General features: G+C 40.8%; 1 long non-coding RNA gene across 1 annotated transcript; it reads right to left on the bottom strand.

Moving 5' to 3' along the window:
* Positions 1-852: 852 nt before the first annotated feature.
* Positions 853-20,624, bottom strand: LOC119888192. Its single transcript, XR_005441862.1, has 4 exons — positions 20,519-20,624; positions 20,106-20,229; positions 7,321-7,375; positions 853-5,995 (listed from the first exon to the last, which is right to left on the bottom strand). It is a non-coding gene; the product is annotated as an uncharacterized LOC119888192 (long non-coding RNA).
* Between the last annotated feature and the right edge of the window lie 1,249 nt (positions 20,625-21,873).

Raw genomic sequence — 21,873 nt, 5'->3', positions numbered from 1 at the left:
GTCAATGTAGCTCTGACTCTGTATTGTAGTGCTACATCATGAATTCTACACAATAAAAGTTCAGGTTAAATTTATCATATCTAAGTGCAAACACAAGAAATATCTTTGCTATTAAGGACTTGTATAGCAACACACATTATATATATATGTACACATATATAAGTACTTCTTAAGTGTAAGGCTACAGTGTGTCTAAGAGGGTTTGTTGAAACCTTCTCATCAGTTTGAGTCACAAACCCGATAAAGCAGCTCAATGGCCGTGGGAGGTCAATGTTAGCACAGAAATAAGCCCTACATTAATGTTTAATTTATATGATTTTCCTGGATATGAAATCTTACTGATAAGCTCAAGCAAATTAAGTGGCTGAAAGGAGGGCCATAAGCAGCTTGGTATTTGAGATCGGGTCTTTGAGTGGGAGCATCTTAGAAACCAATTACCAGACAAGAAATAGATCATTATTTTTTCTTAGAGGATTGGGTTGTGGGGATGTGGGGGGGCAAAGGTGGTTGTTAAAAGGAAGGGAGGGTTTTCTAGATTGAGGAGGGAGGGCACAATAAAGACATAATCATCTACCCTCAACTTTTCCTATCCAACTTTCAGATTTTAATTTGCCGTCTGTGAAGTGGTACCTAATTTACTTTCGCCTTCAATGCACCATTGTTGCCGCTGCTGAGATTCAGAGCTTCCTCTCTTAGCTCACCTCGGCGTGAAATTGGTTTAATGAAGCTGAAAGGTATGGGGCTCTCACAACACTGTGGATTCCAGTGACACTGCTTGATCCTCCCACCCCTCCTCTCAGCCCCCCACACCCCCCACCCACCGACCCACCCACCGACCCAACTCTTTGCGCATTCGCATTACGATGACAATTTAAAACACACCCCACAAAAGATCCCTATCTCACACATTACATCAGTGCATATTACTGTCCCTTTCAGAGCACCAACTCTCAGGCAAAAGCTCGGGGAGGGGGAAAGTGACTGGCTGATCAGTTTGGGTATATGGCATGCATGGTGCACTTCAAATTATCAGCCAATAGCAGTATTTAAAATGGATAAGAATCTTGGCTAGTAAAAGAGACAAAGAGAAATAAATAAAAGGAGGTGAAGTAAATATGAAATGAAAAGAACTTAGAGATATGAAGCGGTGAAACTAATCAGGGAGAAACCTTGCCTGTTTTCCCACCTCTTCCAGTCTGACCCTGTGAAAGGTATTCTCCTGTTACCTGTTCTCCTGGGTGTGGTTTCTAATGGGAATGGGAAGGAAGTCCTGTGGGATTATTGTGTCTGTGTGTGTACGTTGCATTAATATGATCCCCTTAAGTCATATCACTTACTTCTTCTTGTCCCCTTTTAGGACAATTGAATGGAAATGCATCTGTAACCAAATATTCCAGCCTGTACCACTCATTTCTGGTTTGAGGCCCAGTTTGGAGCAAGAAGTTTGTGGAAAAAACAGCAGATAGAGAAAAAGAAAGTAGGCTATACGTGAGCGTATGGAAACAGCAGGATATCAGGGTCGTGTCAGAGGTGAGGAGGGAGTTTGATGAGCAGCTGTTTTGTTAAAGGATAAGCTCATTAGATAATTTTTGTAGTATGTCTTTAAACAAAAGCCATCTGCCTAAATGAAAATTAAAACAGGGTTTGCTTGATGTAGTAATTCAAAAGATCCCCTCCTAATACAAGTCCATTGTAAGTGGTTTGGGACAAAATCCACAGTTCCATGTAGTGAAAAGTTTATCTGAAGCTAATGAGGCTTCAGCATTTTCAACTATCTTTGTTCAGCTTTGTTGTCCTTGTTTTTAGCCGTATGTCTATTTCTAGCTTCCTGTAAATTACTTTTGGAGCCAAGTCAAGTCACATTCCTTGTATTTGTACACATATTTGGCCAATAGAGCTGTTTCTGCTTTGACAAGCTTAGACTCATAGCGTCATATAGAGATTTTGTTCCACATCACTTATATTGAAAGCACATTAGGAAGTGATCTCTTGATGGCCACTAAGCAGGAGGAATGGTTACAGCTGGCAAAACCTGTTTAAATATTCATATGGGCACCTACACTATTGTTTTCAGACAGACTTGAAAAAATGTGAGCCTATCCCTTAATGCAGAGACAGACACAAAGTTTGACAGAGAGGCTGCAAAAAAAAGAAAGAAAGAAGAGGAAGAGCAAGTTCAAACTCTTTAAGAGAAAGAGAACAGCCTTAGAAGACCAGGGAAGGGACAGGGCTGACTAACAAAGGTTTCTTTACACTGTAATGACATGGATATTATGCTGAACTTTGGCTGCCGTAACTCTAAAAGAACGACCACTTTCACTGCTGTGGAGCTCCGGCCAGCAGCATGCACTGCTGTTTGTCTTTCAAATGCCATTGTGGGTGAGGCCACTAGTGTACGCACAAAGTGCCTGTTACAACTTTCCATTCACTGTGGGATTGTGAAACTCACAAAGGAATGTCAAATTGCCGTGGTATGATTTTTGTGCAATTTCAAATGTCCAACAGTCCTCTTGTCGGAGCTGGCGAATGAGTTTTAAACACTTTCTTGTTTCCTGTGATTTCATAGTCTTAGACGACAGTTTAATGATAGCACAAAAGTGTCTCTCTATATATATACAGTATGTTGTTCTCACACACACATTTACACAGAGAGTAAACTGTCGCTAAACTGTTGTATTTAGTTTCTTCCCAAGGTAAAACCTGATCTGCCGACTGGGAAGATTTCAGCTGAACAGAACCACGAGAGTGCTATCTTTTACAGGTAATTACTCAATTATCAGTAAACACTGTCGCTGGAGACACAATGCCATAGAGGGGATCTCACAAGCTGCTGAATGATTCACTTCAACACCACAACAGCATGCATTCACAAATAGGATAGCCATGTGAAGACAGGAAAAATCATTACACCCGCTTATCAGTACATTCGTGTTTCATGATACAAGATAAGAAATTAAGTGCACACTCAAACAATACATGTGTTTTTGGCTTGATCTATTAATTCCTTTGTAGCAATAAAACCGGTTCCTTTGATTTAAACTACTCTGCATGTATCAAACCTGAATTCATGTCACTATAAATAAAAGAAGATCTCTCTGTTTAATTAGATATTACAAGCATTACACAGACAAACTGAACACTAATCATTTACCAGGTCAGCGGGGACATTACTGCATTTTACCACTAGTGGGAGCTAGTAAACAGACAACATGAGGCTCCCAGGAGACCCTGCAGGCTCCAACTCAGAAAAAAAGTTCTTGTTTGAGCAGTGTTGGGAACCAACATTGATTTTATAGGTTTGTTTAAAGACACATAAGACACAGACAGCCAGGTAGATAAATAGATAGATAAAGTTGCAGGGGCTGGGTGTCAGGTTAGAGTGATGCAGGCTAAAAGGATAAGCAAACCCAGAGTTCTTTCATTAGTCTGTAAACATTTAGGCAGAATTAACAGAGTGGATGATATGTTACACTTGACCTGAAATACTGAGGTGTGACTGAGCTTTTCATTATTCTTATTTTAGGTTGTGGTTGTTGAAAAAGTTAGTCAGAGTGCACCATCTTTGCTTCTGGAGCATGAAACCACACACAATTACCCACACGACCAAGGATGGAAACCCCATATGGTGATACCTGCCTGTGGTCCATGGTCACACACCTGGCCTAAAGCCACAACCCACTAGTCTTTCCCTGCGGTCCTATACACTCACCACATAGGTTAACACGCACTCAGTAAAACACTCTCCTCCACTAAAGCAGCCCTGCAGGCCTTCTAAATCTCTCCTGAGACAACCTGCCGTGAGGTAATGAGGAATTAGAGGGCTGGAAGGAGGTTTCCTGAAGATTTACAGGTTTTAACTCCTGTTACTGTCACCCAGGAAAAGCCACAGGCCTGTGGCTATCAGTAACAACAACAACCACCTCCTAACCAACACAACACCACCTTACAACTACTGGGAGATTTGTAAAACAGGGGAGGGAGTGGGGGTAAGACAGGGTAAGCCATACCTCTCAAGAGCTCATGTGTGCGTTAGTTTACATCATGCTGTGACCTCTAATATCCATCCATACCTACTACTAATGCATCACCATTCAGAAAAAGTTGACCAAAGATCAGTTGGTTAATTAAAAATCCTCTATTGCTCCCATGCCACATATGTTCCTAAATGCCAACATTTAAACTGCATAGAGTTAGAAAATGAAGGCACAACTCAGGTTTGTTTCCCTATTTTTATTTCTTAAAACCATAATCCTGGTATTGATTTTGGCCTTTTTCTGTATACCCAAAATCCACCACATCTAATTGTCAGTTGGTTTACCTAACATTCAAAAACATTGGGATGTTGCCGTATTTACCTTTAAATGTATATACACTAATATGGTTAAATTTGTATGCAGTTCCCTGAGTGCATGTAGTGTGTTTCAGACAGAACTTGTGTGACAAACCTCTGTGGCCACTCCTCATTACAGTTTGCTTCTCCCAGGAACGAGCTGGCAAATACTCAGAAATTAGATAGTTTGATCTCTCTGTGAGCCTTTATTTACTTCTAATGTTCTAGTTTTTTCTTTCCTGTTCTTTAAAATAAAAGTAATTATTTAAAAAAAAACATAATCTTCCTCATTATGCTACACTAAGCATCTTACCAGGTCCTCAAGGAGTTTGTTCATAATGGTTACATCAAGGTGAAAAACCTTATGCTGTAATACAGAGACAACACATTTAGCAACTACATCTAAGGTAAGAGTGAGCAGTTGTTTTGCAACTGTGCAATGAGAAGAAGGAGCCAAATCCACCACCTGATATAATCTTATTGGACAAAAAGATAAGCAATGTCTTTGATGTAAAGTCAAAAGAGAGACTGCTATTGGTAAAACAAACCACCCAAAATAACTACAAAAGGATCTCCCGGTGTGATATTTGAAATACTTTTGTGGTAACAGACTACATACTGCACTACCACAGACGTCAACATCAACCAAGCACATGCACACCAAATCTGACTCATTCAGAAGCCATGAAAACAACCGCAGGTTTAAAAACCGTGCACTGATTCACATGCCAAATGGCTGTTGAAAACCATCATAACTCAACTTTTGAAGAGTGATTCTCGTTCTATGAGTTATCTTGAGCTTCTAACATTATGGTTATTGGTTATTTGAGATCAAACTTTGCAAAAACACTGATTGAAGTACACAGTGAAAATTTATGTGAATTGACTTGCACATGCATCCCATAGTGGGGATGCACACTGACAATGACAGATACTGAATGAGAGATAGGAGGATCCCTCTATCAGTTACGACAACCGTGAGCCATCTAACAGAGGGGCCCTGTGTTCAGCGGATGGGCTTACACCCTGGACAGGTATGTACTGTGCAATTACCAGACTAGCTCAGAGCATGCAGTAATCAGTAGGTGCTGTACCATTAAGTATGGGGGCGGTGTGCAAACAACTTTAAAGAGAGACCACTAGTGTCAGGTGTCGAGATTTACTTCACCTGACAAATTTTGCCTGCTTTACAACTGTGCAGGGTGTTCTCCGAGACGAGGACAGTCTTATAACATGACATGGGCCGCGGTGGGTGTGCCCAGGCATGGGAGAATGTGTGTAGGTGTGCTTTCAGTTTTAAAAATAGGGCATGCCTGAGAGACAACTGACAAACCGAACGCGTGTGTGTTTATGTTTGTGTGGAGGAAGAGCGTGTGAATGTGTCTCGTTCAAGTCTAGCTCTGACCTGAGGCACAAGAGAGTGTGACAACTCCATCATCAGACGCCAAGTAAGCACAGGAAAGTGTCATGGGAAACATGAATTTGGTGGATGGATGGATGTAAATATGAGCAGGTACATGGTTGAAAACACATGAGATATACATAATTTTTACCGGGAGTGTGCGTGTTTGTGTGTATGCATGCGTGTGTGTTCAGCCATGTCTGCAGGGTGAGGTGGAGGCCGATGCTTTGGCAGCAGGTCTGGCACGTCCTTCACGCCCAAACCTGCAGAGGGGGGGGGGGGGGGGGGGGGGGGGGGTAGAAAGCAAATAGGTGTGAGAGTCTGCATGCCTTCTTGTAATATGCTTCACTTACCTCACCATCACTAAAAACTCCCAGCACCGTCAAATTAAATACATGTCCAGTCACCTCAATACTGTGTTCCATTTTTAAGTGGGATACAGTCGTTAATGTAAAAAAATTATGTTCACACACCAAAAAAGCTGGGTGGTTACAGTTTCCACATGTTACAGTGTTGTGATTTTACCTGTTTTTGTATAGATTCATATCTAAACATTTCTCACATCAGAGCAATAAGCAAGCATGTGGGGTATCTTTGTTTTGACTTAACATTTCAGTCGGGCACATCGCTGTTGATGAACATATTGTATTTCAGCAGTCACGCGTTTCAGGAATGTGGATGAAATGTATTTGTGGAGCCATTTTTTAAAATTTGAATTAGTTTCCGCTCAAACTTTTATTTTTTATTATTTTTTTATGTTACCATAATTTAACAGTAACAATAAGCTTTATTGGCATGTCCTATTAACATAGGCCTACACCTAATTATATGTTGTGTGTGTAGCACGAAGGACCTACAAATTTTGTTTCATTATGCAGCCTTGTGCTGTATAATGACAAATAAATAATCTTGTACCTTGTACTGTCCGCACAGCTTTTATTTGGATTTAAGCTCCTAGAGATTCAGTTTCATGTTACTATATCAAACACGTTGCCATCAATATCACCAGCTGGGTTCCTCAGTCATCAAGCTGGTTTAGTATAGTGTGATCAAGATTATGGGTTACATTTCCAAATTAAGTCAAACCTCTGCTGCGGATATCATTAGATAAAAGGATTTCCTGAATGATATCCAGATAATACGTACACTGGAACACATCTAAAGAGAGTATGTGTCCCTTAAGGCAGTAAATCACTCTACATTGTGACCAAGGCACAAAAGTGACGTTGGAGAGTGTATCAACTCCATAACCTCAAAGGAAATCTCTATTCAGTGGCCATAAAAGAACGCCTTAGCCCACTATCACTGTGGGGCGGGTAACAGAAAGAGAGAATGGATTAAGAGAGAAAACAGAGAGGAGAAAAGTGGAGATTGTACAGGTGAAGTCCTATGGCTATGGAGGTTTGCTCAGCTGTGCGGTATTCTTTTCTGCGCCCCACCCAGTAACCAAAGGCTGGGATATCTTTCCATTTCACTCTTTTCCATCCCTCGCTCTCTTTCATATTTGCACAGGTGAGAGGACAGCAGTCCAATAGATGTGGGTTGAGACTTGAAAGTCAGGTTTGCCTGGCTAGTGGAAGGAGTTCACCTGTGGACTGTGGATGGATGGAGATCTAATGGTGGGGACCCAGCCAGCCTTTTGTCTGGAGAGACAGACAGCAAACACACACAACAAACAAAAACAGAAGGATTCAGCAAATCACTAAAAACATCATTAGACATAATGACCTGTAGCGCAGTGAAAGTGTAGAGGCCACAACAACTGTATTAGCAATTGAAATAAGAGATTGCAGCACGAAGGACACAAACCTGTCAGACACAAATGATTTGAGAGAGACATACAACAACATGTCAGTAAAAAGGGAGTGACTGGATGAAGGGTGGACAGAAAACAGGAAGGCAGGTGGAGCTGTGCAGGAGTCATAAGGGTGGGGAGGTTTGGCTCCAAGGGCCAAAAGTTCAGAGTGAGGCAGAGCGAGCAGGTAACCCTAGCCACCATGTGCCAGAGTCTCACGTGTTAGCCTCATTGTCTTAACAGGTTGAAGCTCAGGTTTCTGGAGCATAGAGAGCTTCCTGGGAGATGAGGTCCAAGCACCACCACCCACCTCCTCACACATCTACCCCTTGGACCCTACCGCCCCAACCTGCAAAGGTAAACACACACACACACAATAAGCAAACGCATCCATAACACATCAACACATACACATGTAAGCATTAGGCAAATACTCAAGTACACGATCAGGCCTGAGGAACCCGTCTTTATCGGGCAAGCTCAAGCAAAGCCACCGCACATAAACTGCTCCAAGTGCACAAATAATATTAGTCCAAATCAAAGTGAGGCCTTTTTTATTACAGATAATTATCATGAGCCACTCATAGTGGCTCATGTAAGGAAAAAAACATACAGCCCATGTGATATGATGGTAAGAACTGGAGGAACGAGTTGTAAATCACCATGATTACCATTAGGCTCATGTCAAGACAGTCTCGCTCAGACACGAGGCGGGATTACCAGACATGAGGATGTTCACCAGAGGTAATTTCCTTCCCACTCTCTCTCTCTCTCTCTCTGTAGAATTCCACTAGAGGATCTTGTCTGATTCTTGGCTTAGTCAGTGAGATGTTTTTGTATTAAAGAGCATCTGATTTATAATTCCTTCCTAGTGTCCTGCAACCAATGTGTGACATATTGCAATTTTACATTTTATATGAAGCATAGTTTATACTATTTTTTCCCTTTAGTAACTTTTATTTGCATTGTGTACTTCATCTCAAAGAAATAAATGCACTGCAAAAATGTTCTTATCAAGTCAGTTTTGTCTGTAATTGAGCCCATAAAATGTTATATAATAAATGCAGCTACAGTGATATGGAAGCCTGTAGGGGGACCAAAATAAAATCACACTAACTTGAAAATGAAATTCCACAATATCATTATAATTTTATGTGTTATTTAATATTATATATTATATGTGTTACTTGAGTAAAAATAAAAATACAATAATCACATTTTTGGGTGTCCTAATACCATATTAAAATGAAAAAAGCTGTTTGACATTAGTCATAACCTGCTGTACAGTGGACAATATTTAAATGTTGATTCAAATTAGGAAATTAAAATGCAATATAAACATGACATGACATAACATGATTTGCCATTTATGCAAGTAATATTTAAGTCAAAATGAAACTGCAATTTGGAAATTAAACTGAAAACAGAATTTGCCATTTCATTTTCACCTTGACACCAAAAGAGCACGGTGAGATGTAAATATATACAGTGCCTTGCAAAAGTATTCGGCCCCCTTGAACTTTTCGACCTTTTGCCACATTTCAGGCTTCAAACATAAAGATATAAAACTGTAATGTTTTGTGAAGAATCAACAACAAGTGGGACACAATTATGAAGTGGAACGAAATTTATTGGATATTTCAAACCTTTTTAAAAAATAAAAAACTGAAAAATTGGGCGTGCAAAATTATTCAGCCCCTTTACTTTCAGTGCAGCAAACTCTCTCCAGAAGTTCAGTGAGGATCTCTGAATGATCCAATGTTGACCTAAATGACTAATGATGATAAATAGAATCCACCTGTGTGAAAACAAGTCTCCGTATAAATGCACCTGCTCTGTGATAGTCTCAGAGGTCCATTTAAAGCGCAGAGAGCGTCATGAAGAACAAGGAACACACCAGGCAGGTTCGAGATACTGTTGTGGAGAAGTTTAAAGCCGGATTTGGATACAAAAAGATTTCCCAAGCTTTAAACATCCCAAGGAGCACTGTGCAAGCGATAATATTAAAATGGAAGGAGTATCAGACCACTGCAAATCTACGAAGACCTGGCCGTCCCTCTAAACTTTCAGCTCATACAAGGAGAAGACTGATCAGAGATGCAGCCAAGAGGCCCATGATCACTCTGGATGAACTGCAGAGATCTACAGCTGAGGTGGGAGACTCTGTCCATAGGACAACAATCAGTCGTATACTGCACAAATCTGGCCTTTATGGAAGAGTGGCAAGAAGAAAGCCATTTCTTAAAGATATCCATAAAAAGTCTCGTTTAAAGTTTGCCACAAGCCACCTGGGAGACACACCAAACATGTGGAAGAAGGTGCTCTGGTCAGATGAAACCAAAATCAAGCTTTTTGGCAACAATGCAAAACGTTATTTTTGGCGTAAAGGCAACACAGCTCATCACCCTGAACACACCATCCCCACTGTCAAACATGGTGGTGGCAGCATCATGGTTTGGGCCTGCTTTTCTTCAGCAGGGACAGGGAAGATGGTTGAAATTGATGGGAAGATGGATGGAGCCAAATACAGGACCATTCTGGAAGAAAACCTGATGGAGTCTGCAAAAGACCTGAGACTGGGACGGAGATTTGTCTTCCAACAAGACAATGATCCAAAACATAAAGCAAAATCTACACTGGAATGGTTCACAAATAAACATATCCAGGTGTTAGAATGGCCAAATCCAAGTCCAGACCTGAATCCAATCGAGAATCTGTGGAAAGAACTGAAAACTGCTGTTCACAAATGCTCTCCATCCAACCTCACTGAGCTCGAGCTGTTTTGCAAGGAGGAATGGGCAAAAATGTCAGTCTCTCGATGTGCAAAACTGATAGAGACGTACCCCAAGCGACTTACAGCTGTAATTGCAGCAAAAGGTGGAGCTACAAAGTATTAACTTAAGGGGGCTGAATAATTTTGCAAGCCCAATCTTTCAGTTTTTTATTTGTTAAAAAAGTTAGAAATGTCCAATAAATTTCGTTCCACTTCATGATTGTGTCCCACTTGTTGTTGGTTCTTCACAAAAAAATACAGTTTTATATCTTTATGTTTGAAGCCTGAAATGTGGCAAAAGGTCTAAAAGTTCAAGGGGGCCAAATACTTTCGCAAGTAAGTTTCGTAATTTAAATTTTAATTGTGAATTAAATAATGTTTGCACAAATGTAAAATTTGACTATTTGGTATTTGTTGCATTTTAATTTTAAATTTGGATTTGACATTTTAATATTGTCCACTGTACAATGGGGTATGACCTTTAAAAATATGCAAATTGCATTTTCATAAAAAACAATTCTCACATATTGACAACTATAATGCTATTGTAGAATTACATTTTAATGTTTACATTATCATTTTAATAAAGTCCCTTATCCATAGATTATTGTGCAGTATATGTTGGCTTTTGGAGTGAGTGAAGTTGCCCAGCTCAATTAAGCCCCTTTTCAATTGCACAGTACCAGCTTAACCCGGCTCGACTCGCATTTGTTTGGTTTTCCATTGTGGAAAAGTTGTACCTGTACCTGCTTCCAGGTACTTTTTTTCGTATCACCTCCGTCAATCATCACTATTCACTGCATCATCATTGCGTGCGCCTGACAGAGGCCAGCAACAGAAAGTTTTATATTTTACAATTTTCTGACTTTATTTCATCACTAAATCCACTACTGAGAAATTTTGAGGTTTGAAATCAACTGTGTAGCCCACTCAGAGACCGCTGCAGCAACAACGGCAGAGGAAAACATAGCTGTAAGGTTTTGATACCGCTTATCTGTCTTTACATTCTGAGTAATGTTGAAACTTTTTAACTTAAATCAAGAGACAGCTGTATGTGGGTCGCCGGTGTGTGTGTCGCCTAATTAAGGTGGGCCTTAGCATCGTGTGTGCGTGTTTGTGGAGTCTGTCTGGTGGGGCGAAGGTTCAATCAGCCTGTACTTTGCTGGGTGTCAATAGCCACGTTTCGACCAAAGGTACGGAACTAAAATGTTCCTTCAGCCCACGGATGCGTTTCCACCGTGGTCTAAAGACCTGCGAAGATTAGGCAAATTAACCAGCTGACTTAGGCTGCAGCCATACAAAGTGATGCACAGGCATCATTATTTGTAACCACTACCATGAGCAACATTTATAAATTCAGATTTGACTGGAATATAATGAAAAACTATAGGCTTTGCTTTTCCATTAAAGCGGCTTTATTGTGTGGGAGCTATAATGACGAGACACACGATAAAGTTCGTTACACATTTAACCTAATAGTAGCCAAACAAACTGTATAAAGCCATAAAGTTCTTAAAATAACTCCAGCACAGAGAAAGCAACACAAAAATAAAATCAGTTTGGAAGGTTATTAAAACCTTCTAAAACCTTTTGTCCAACCGACAAAAGCTGTAGATCAGCTGCAGCACTCACATCTGTGTCCACCTGCGTTGGAAGAACGGGATGTTTAACGAGCTTTAATTACCTGCTGTAATCAGCTGTTCCGCTTATTTCAGAGAGGAGGCCGAATTCGGCTCCATGTAGAAACTTCCTGGCTGATGAAAACTCAAAACAACAACTTCCAACCCAGTATTTAGCGTAACTCACACTAACACACCGCTGCACGCTGGCTGCTATTTCCAATATTTTTAATGCCAACATACGATCTCAGGCGGACATCGGCGAGACTTGTGTGGCTATTTGACTGTTGATTGTGATTTATTGGTTTGCAAACAAAGGTGGAAAAGAGACAAGCTGTCGTAGAAAAACAGCCGACATTCTGCAGTTAAAGCCAGTAGCCTCTACTTGCTCATTCAGAAATTCACTGCAAAGCAAGCCCCACCCCCCCCTTTCAGAAAGTACTTCCCCCCGAGCAGGGACTTTTTGGGAGGTAAAATGAAGACCCCAGAACTACATTCGGACCCTGGTCCCTCCCGGTGGAAAAACAGTGAGTCCCTCCAAAGGTTCCTAGTTCTAGGGTATAGTTCCTTTTCTCGAAACGCAGCAAATAGCTTTGTTATCAAGGGTGTGGGTGTTAGGGAGGGTTAGAGGTACTTAACATTTAGTGCAAATTAGCAAATGCTAATGAGCCCTACCATGATTGGGGAACATAGAAAGTGCCAAATTACAGCCTCACAGAGGTACTAGTACAGCTGTAGACTATTCTTTTGTTCTTCTTTTTAAGTCTTGTTTGAGAAAGTAAGCAAGATAGTTCATAGTAAAGTTTTATTTGTAAGGATTGTGTTTTAGACTGTAGGTGTTAGGGTAAAGATAAGTTGGACAGGACTGTAGGTCCAACTGATTTAATGAGACAAAAATAAGACAGAAATGCGATAAACAAAATATCACTACAGTTTTCACTTCTGTTGATTCCGGGAGCAGCCACCTTGGATTTTTGAGCTTGGGGTTAGTGAGGTTCTCCAACATTCCAAGTCGGACTTAAGGGGGCTTTCCAGTTGAAATTTCCGATTTCCCATGTCAAATGGAGCACACCATTAAGGTGCCAACCAGTTTGTATGTTGCTGGGTACTTTTTTTTGTATGTATTTCCTTATTTCGCTCTACCATAATTTCCTGTCATCTCTCTAATAAAGACATAACATACTAAATAAAATTTGCAAATAAGAATGCCAATAAAAATATTACAACAATGAAGAAATACAAAAGACTAAAAGATTAATATGGTTAGAATAGGACCACACTGTCCTGTCGAAGGCAAATGTTCACTGTAGTAGTAATTGTGCTGACTAACATCTCTTCATATAGCACACCATCGCAATCTCCACCGCAGAGTCCACAAGTCTCTCTGTCTCTGTCCCTCTCTGTGACTGTCTCTCATCCACTGCAAGGACCCAGAGTTAAGGCCTGTGATCCCTATGATCACTGAACACACACAGTCTGGAATCACTGTGATGTCATCAGGATTCCATGAGGCCTACACAATGACCGTGTCCACAACTATATAACTCAACCAGCTAAAGATTTGCAAAGTGGGATGAACTATTTTGGGCACCGTTGGTTCCGGAAATAAAATTCCCATTCATTTTTCCCACAGACAGTGTTACGTGACTCTCAGTTGGAACTCTGTTTAATCATCTGACCTGTCAAATCATCATTAGAAAATATCTGGTTCTTTCATAGAATATCAAAGGTACCAAAACATTTTAGGGTACAAGTTAACTACAGGTATATTTTGGCAAGAAACACCCACTGAGCTTAAAACTATGCACCACTAACAGTGGGGTGGATTTTATGTTCTGAAGTTTAAAACAGTTCACTTTTAATTTTGGGGTCAACTTTAGTTAAATTCAGTACCTGATTCACGCCTTTCACTGGGCCTCTACCCCATGGTAACTGCAGCTGAGGCTTATGGGTACTGTAGTATTTAGACCCATTGTAATGGCAAAATGACAGATTAAATGTGATTTCTCAAAAACAAAGTTGAAATAATTGAAACTGTTGGTCCTAAAGTAAACCTATGATCGTCATTATTTGGATTATTTGGAGTTCTGTGTCTCCATGTTAAGCAACACTGAGAATAATGTTGAAAGAAAAAACTGAAATGGGAATACAGAATGCAGAGGAACACCAAACCTTCACTTGCAGATGCTCCCAAGAGGGACTGAGATTTTGACCATAATCAGAACCTACATGTCTGACCTTCAAGCTGCACATGGTATCACAACACAGATTGCTGTCATTCCCATGACTGCATAGATACTGATAGATAAGCACTCTCTCTCCATGAGAGGCAATGGGCCTTGCCTTCCCAGCCTTCAGTCACTCCCTGATTGCTGTTGACAAGGTGCTCAAGCCAATGGTCCCCCACTGGGAGAACAAATAACCCCAGGAGTTAGAACCACATAGGCTGCAGCAAGTGGGTACCCTTGCAGGTACATACCTGATCAGGTCATGAACGAACTAGCATTATGATATCTGAACAAGAAAAAAACAATCAGGGTGAAATTACGCCAAAAGCACAGAGACACATTACTAAGAACAAACTGTTGTTATAGACATTAAAATGAATGGCTAAATTTAATGTGTCAAGGATTTTCATTGTTTTTATTGTTTCTTTTTAATATATGTCCTCAAGACTCAAAAAAGCAGTATATAGCAGTAAATTGAATTAAATTACTATGATGAACCATTTTAACTACATTCTAAATAGCAGTGACAAAATACATTCCCATTAATAAAGCCAACAGTGTCTTAAAGAGCGGGAAACACATTTTTGCAAGTACAAATTAAAATATAAATAAAGATTTGTGAATCGTAACTTTTTTCATCTTCCCTCTCCCGTAAATCATCTCATTACCCCTCAGATTTATCTGGTGACCCTATGGAGGGGCCTGACCCCTTAAGGCGCTTTTCGACCAGCCCACTTTTCTGTGCGTTTCCACCGTGGTCTAAAGACCTGCGAAGATTAGGCAAATTAACCAGCTGACGTAGGCTGTAGGCCTGGCTGTACACAGCGATGCACAAGCATAATTATTTGTAACCACTATCCATGAGGAACATTTATAAATGAACATCAGATTTGACTGGAATATAATGAAAAACTATAGGCTTAGTTTGACCATTAAAGCAGCTTTTTTGTGTGGGAGCTATAAAGAGGAGACGCGCGATAAAGTTTGTTACACATTTAATAACAAACTGGATAAAACCATCAAGTTCATAAAATAACTCCAGCACAGAGAAAGCAACACAAAAATAAAATCGCGACAGTTTGGAAGGTTATTACAACATTTCCAGCCAACAAGAGCAGCAGATCAGCTGGCAGCACATGTCTGTGTCCACCTGCGTCGGAGGAAGGGGATGTTTAATGAGCTTTACCTGCTGTAATCAGCTGGTCCGCTAGTTTTGGAGAGGAGGAGACCGACTTAGTCTCCTTGTAGAAACTTCCTGACTGATAAACTCAAAACAACAACTTCTGACCCAGTATTTAGCTTAACTCCATCAGCTGCTCGCTGTAAACACACTGATGAACGCGGGCTGCTGTTTCCCAGCTATAAATTTAATGCCGACATACCATCTCAGCGGACATCCGCGAGACATGCATGGATAACAAACTGGATAAAACCATCAAGTTCTTAAAATAACTCCAGCACAGATAAAACAATGCAAAAATAAAATTGCGACAGTTTGGAAGGTTAATAAAACATTTCCAGCGCCAAGAGCTGCAGATCAGGACTCATGTCTGTGTCGCCTGAGCGTGGGAAGAATGTGATTTTAACAAGCTTTATTACCTGCTGTAATCAGCTGTTCGGCTGGTTATGAAGAGGAGGAGACTGACTTCAGCTCTGTGTAGAAACTTCATGACTGATGAAAACTTAAAAACAACAACTTTGGACTCAGTAACTCCATCAGCTGTTCGCTGTAAACACACCCAGGCAGGCTGCTATTTACATTTAATGCCGACGATTGAGCTCAGGCGAACAGCGGCAAGACATGTGTGCTATTTGACTGTTGATTGTGATTTATTGGTTTGCAAACAAAGGTGGAAAAGAGAGGAACAGTAGCAGACAAACACCCAACATTCTCCAATTAAAGTCAGTAGCCTCTACTTGCCCATTCAGAAATTCTTGCTTAGACATCGATGCATTTGTATTAAAAATCTATAAGAAATCTATAATAATTTACCAGTCCAGGGAACCTTTACTGTAGAAGGAGTGCTTTTAGTTTGATGCTTAATTTTTCTGATAATACTTTTGTACTTTTACTTAAGTAGGATTTAAAATGCAGGACCTTTACTTGTAAAAAGAGTATTTTCATTCTGGAGCCCCCACAGAGCCCTTTGGCACTTTGTGGAGATGTGAACGCTAACATGGCTCAATCTGTATGCCACAGAGAAAAAACAATCCATGCTAATCTGCCACCACAGACAGGAGTCCAGTTAGGCCAATCAGGAGGGGAATCATCTGGAGTGGAGAGGGCTCAGAGAAGCCTAGATCAGGGTCCTGATTGCAGCAGGGTGATTTACAGCTTGAGAACAATGATGGCTGCCTGGGTCAGCACTGATGGAGAGGCTCTGACTTCACCAGACAGAGACAGCATAAACTCACCTTCATACACTGATGTACATACATGCATGAGCAAATGTGTAGGTGCGCGCACAAACCAACCAGCCAGCAAAACACTCACACTTTGTGTTGTTCACAAAGGTACTGGGATAAACCCTGCCAGGTTTACTCTGTGACCTTAACCTGCCCCCAAGGCTTGCATTTGACCCTCTGTGTTTCACTAACAACACATAAACCAAAACAACTCAGCAAGCTACTTCCTATGAACTCAGATAAAGCGGGAAACTGCCTTTGGCCTGCAGCGGCATATGTAAATACAACGGGAAAGGCTGAGGTTTGCATGAATGAAAAAAGGAGGGAGTTCAGATGTTAAGTGTGCATATGAGGGGAGAAAAAAGCAGGGGGGGGGGGGGGGGGGTAACCTTTAAGAGTTTTGTTTAGAGCATCCCCTTTGATCTGCCCGGTCATCATTTTGGGAAAGAGGAAGAACCACAAGGGTCGAAAAGGTCTCTTCAAAGTGACCCTGTGGCTTCACTGGCACTGGCAGCGTCCACGTCTGGGTGGTGCATGAGGTCATTTTTGGCAGCAACAAATATATTTAATTATGTCACCCAAGATCTTTGAGGAATAGTATCCATTTGATTTGACTGCCATTTTTGTCAAATGATCTTATGGAGCAAAATGAAAGTTACACTAAACAAAAAAGTTAACAAATCTGATAAGCCACTTTATTCTATTACATTAAACTCTGGCAAACATGTTAAAAGATAATTAACCCCATTTTTAAAAACTTTCCTACTACTACACAAAATTGATTAATGGGCATTATATAAATATAAAATAATAAATAATAAAAGAAAGAATTTCAAAGCATATTAAGTTAAATTTCCTTTAAGTACTGCCGGAAAGATTTTAAGATTAATAAAGTTTTGGCTCCTGGTATTCCAATTGGAATAAAAATCTGTTGTTCCTCGGGACAAACAGTAATTCAGTTCATAGACGGGTGCTAAAGATGCAAATACAATAATATTCTTTAATTTATTTTTCAAGGTTTGGTCATTGACTGCTACACCAGATATGCTATGGGCATCAGACTTATGTCCAAAGCTTTGACCAGAGATTTAATAAGGCCAATAAATAGGTGCAATTGCCATTAAAAGTACAGACGTCCTGCAGCTGTGAAGTGCCTGTTTGAAGTGGATCTGCTCCTACTTGCATCTGCAGAAGATATATTGGTATTAAGAAAGAGTTAATGCAGGGTTTGTCTTGTGTGTTTTAAAGTGGCCGCACTTTTGCCCCAGGTCCTGTGTGGGAGTTGAGAGGATTTGACGTGCGATACTAGACACACACGAGATCGCTCTCAGCTTCTAGAATAGGCAGGTGAGTACATGCACATGTGCCCCCCCCAACTAACACGCTCATGGACAATAAGTCACAGGCTGTATAGTGATAAAAGTCATTCACATAACAGTGTAATGGGGTGAAAGGAGAAAAGTGGATATCAACAGGAGAAAAGTTCCTATATTTGATATAATATTGAATTTATGTTTCTGAAAATTTTCCAAAATGTTATACGTGTTGCCGGCACCTAGTGAAGAATTCCCAGTCTATTTTGTAAACATTTGACAGTGATACATGGGGCTTATAGGACATCCTTGACTGATGACAGAGATTGGAAACCATGGCTACAGTTGGCAAATACATCCTGTTTTAGACCTCGGGGCCATGAGTCATAACGCCAAAACCAACACTTAATAGTTTGAGGGTTCAGTTGCTGTAAGTTCTCTTCTTTCACACTGCTGGGAACAAACAGGCAACTTCGAGCAGCCTATGTACTGTACATCCCAGAGCCAAGGCAGAGAGGACTGGTGAGGCTGAGAAGGCAGTGGGGGGAGGTGAGAGAAGATTTTTAGGGTGCCTGGAGTTTTGGGGGCTGAGTGGATGTATTTAGCCCCCAGCAGATTGCCCCCCTCTTCTTCCCTCCCCTCCACCTCCTCCAACCCTCTCCTCCCACTGGCTTTGTGTGCCCTGAGCCCACTCCTCCCCCTTTTGTCACCCGGGCATTCCGCTTTGGTTAGCACACACAATGGGTGCTCAGTGCTCACCCTCCTGACACTGCATTCTGCCTGTGCACCAGGGAGTGGGCACGGGAGGGGCAGGGAAAGGGGTCCAGGGGGGAAGGTTAAAGGATGACAGCAACTCGCCCCATGTGACCGAAATGCCATCAAGTACCAGCTCCCCCCTCCTCATTTTCAAAGACCATCGTCTAACTTCACCCATACAGATGGGCAGTAAAACTAGTGCCAGCGGGCCTGGTTGGCACGGTGAAAAACAAAACCTTGAGTTTGCTAGCCAAACAAACGAACAGGTGTCTCTTATGGCTGACTGGAGATGTGGAGCCCAGCCTTCAACCAGCTTGCCTCTCAGAATCTGTGTGCCCAGCTACATGTGTGTTCCCTTCATCTTTATGCTGCTGGGCACACATCCTAAACGGAATTTTAAGACCTGACTTAAGACCTGAGAAAATTTTTGTCTGAAAATTAATCCTCTACATCGACAACGGTAAGAGTAAAATTGGCATAATTACAAGTCCAGGCTTTACTGCTTTGACATGTTTATCAAATATTTGGAACTCTTCCTGGCCTCCAGCAGTTTCGCCCCGCTGATATAATGACTGAGTTTGACATGTCATGGCTTATGTTATTTTGCAAATAGCTGCACATGCACAACTGACAAACAGATGATTCCACATATCCTATAATAATTCTACATTAACAGTCTCATGCGCCCAAACAGTAAAACACACTCAACTGTAACAAGAGCAGTTTCCTTTTCTAGTATGTACAAATATGACACTTTCCAAAAGGAACCCTGGACATGGCAATTTATAATAGGCAATGATAATAAAGTTGAATCTAATGTAATCTAAATAGATATTACAGTGCATCATAATCAAGCGTCACCTAAAAGACTTGCAGCCGCAAAAAGTTGAAAACAAAGTTGCTGAACATACAACTACACACTGAAATTTAATTCCTGTTTAGTGATCGCAAGCAGTGGAGGGCAAGGGGATGACTGGGTCTGTATATGTGTGTGTGGCAGCAGCTCACACGCTGGTGGGGGGTTAGTTTGAGTTTCAAAGACCCTGCTTGTTCGCCCATATTTCACACCACGGTGACATCTTAAAGCCTAGACAGGCCTGGTTGCTTCGCCCTCTCTTTCACTTTCTGAGAAAAAAGGGGAATTGGGATGTGAGAGAGGGGGTACTGAAATATATGCAAATGGTCCCCCAGAGGGGATACGAATTTTATGGGTTTAGAATTTAGTTCAGCCAACCTGAATAATCAAATGTGGGAACAAAAAAAACCAGCCCCCCACCATCCCACCACCACAACTCTGTACCTCGAGCTTCAACCCCCACCTCAGGCCTCATCTCTGTTCCCTCCTGCCAGGTCTTCACATAAGAGGAGCTCAGTACGTCCAAACTCTTATTAGGATCTCCTTACGGGGCAGGGGAAAGGGAAGGGAAGAGAAATGAGAGGGGGGAGGAGGGGTTTGAGGAAAGGAGAAGAGGGGCTAGTGTACCTGATCAGGCAGAACTGCTGGCTCCTGATTACGACACCATTTTCTCAGCAGGCTTCCCAGCCTCATCCTGCTTCTGTGAATATGGAGCATAGGGCCAGCCAATCCCCTCAGCGTTCCCTCTCATCTAATGGCAGAATTAAGACCGTTTAGAGTGATTTCCTCTGCCTTCATGGTCGCACTCTGAAAGAGCTGAATCTTTTTCCCTTTGCGCCGATTTACAATGTGGGGGGTCTGGCATGCAACGGGTGAGAGAAAAGTTCTACATGAATGAACATAACATTACAACAGGTGGGGAATTGAACAGAGACTCTGCAGAACATGGCTGAGAACAATTTTACTTGCCTATACATTCTATTTACATAGAACCACTATTTCAGTTAGGTAGAAAAGCCTTATTCTTGTAGCACACTTACCTTCATGTGGGTTTATGAGTGTACAGCCAGCTTTCCTTGGGAACCACAATCACAACCTGCGCTCTGCCTATTCTCTCCATATCCTCCATCTGTGTGTTTAATTTTGGTTACCTAAAGCAGATAATAAAACATGTATATTTTAATATATTATCAAGTTAATGCAAATTGTCTATTCAGTGTTTCAGGTCATAACCTTGCGTGTATATGCATGATAAACAACTAGATTAAGCACACAAAAGCAATACCTACAAAATATATGTTTGCAGAACTCATATTTTACTGTTGCCCCATCACTTGACCCCTAGGGAACTATAGGGTTTTAATGACCGAGAAATCATTTTGATTTCAAACAAGAAAAAGATCCTCCAAACATGACAGAGAACATTAAGAGCTGGACACATTTAGAAAGGTTTACATTTGGCATTCACTATGAAATGTAATTGCTGCTATTGTTCAGTAGTGAAAGAAGTCCTCAGATGTTTTACTTTATCCCAGTGTAGAAATGTTCTGTCGTGCATTCAAAATTTAAAGCACAAAAGCATTAGCATCAAAACATAATTAAAGTTCCAAAAGAAAAAGTACTCATTCTGCAGAACAGCCCATTTCAGAATAATGAACTGCATTATATAATAATAATATATAATTGATTGAATTGTAATAATGTGTTTATAATTATTAATGCACCAGATTTAAGAAACTAAAAGCCTTAGTGAGATTTCCTGAACTCACTATAGACTTACTTTATCATAAATAAAACTAACTTATTTTGTATTGATTTAATATAATAAGAGTTGTCCTTATTATTGTGACTGCAGTGAAAACCACGGATCTCCATCTTTGTTGATTTTGAATTCTACCTGCCCTACAATTCATATACTAACATATGAACTTTATTGATTTTTTGAGTTTTTGCGTTGTCACAAAGCTGAAAACGGTTTTTCTTGGCTCATAAAAAGTTTACCTTTTGGAGATACATTGTTTTCACAGCTGAGATTTAACTATTTTACATACATGTAGTCCCTCAATGGAAGTAAAGCATGTAAATGGTTAAAAGCTGATCATTTGTCAGATCAAACTGATTCATAATGACACTAACCCAAACATGGTGCAAATCTGGACGCAAATCTGCTTAAACTCACTCCTTATATGCCAAACTGCATTACATCAAGCCCATCACTCGGGAATATGTAGAATATGGCATAACACCATATCAACCAACCACAGTTTGAACCTGTTGCTTTTGTATTCCCAATGCTTAATGATCCCCCACTTTTCTTCCAACCTCCAGTAGACAAATCCTTCAGCTTTATTGCCCAGACTCAAGGGCTGCAGGTGCACAGGCCACAAAAGAGTGA

This window comes from Micropterus salmoides, unplaced genomic scaffold (assembly GCF_014851395.1).
Source record: "Micropterus salmoides isolate LMB-PRFRI ecotype aquatic unplaced genomic scaffold, ASM1485139v1 Ms_hic_scaffold_5, whole genome shotgun sequence".
In the NCBI taxonomy this organism is placed as follows: Eukaryota; Metazoa; Chordata; class Actinopteri; order Centrarchiformes; family Centrarchidae; genus Micropterus; species Micropterus salmoides.
Note: the sequence above shows the minus strand (reverse complement) of the source record. Positions and strands in the feature narration are given on the sequence as shown.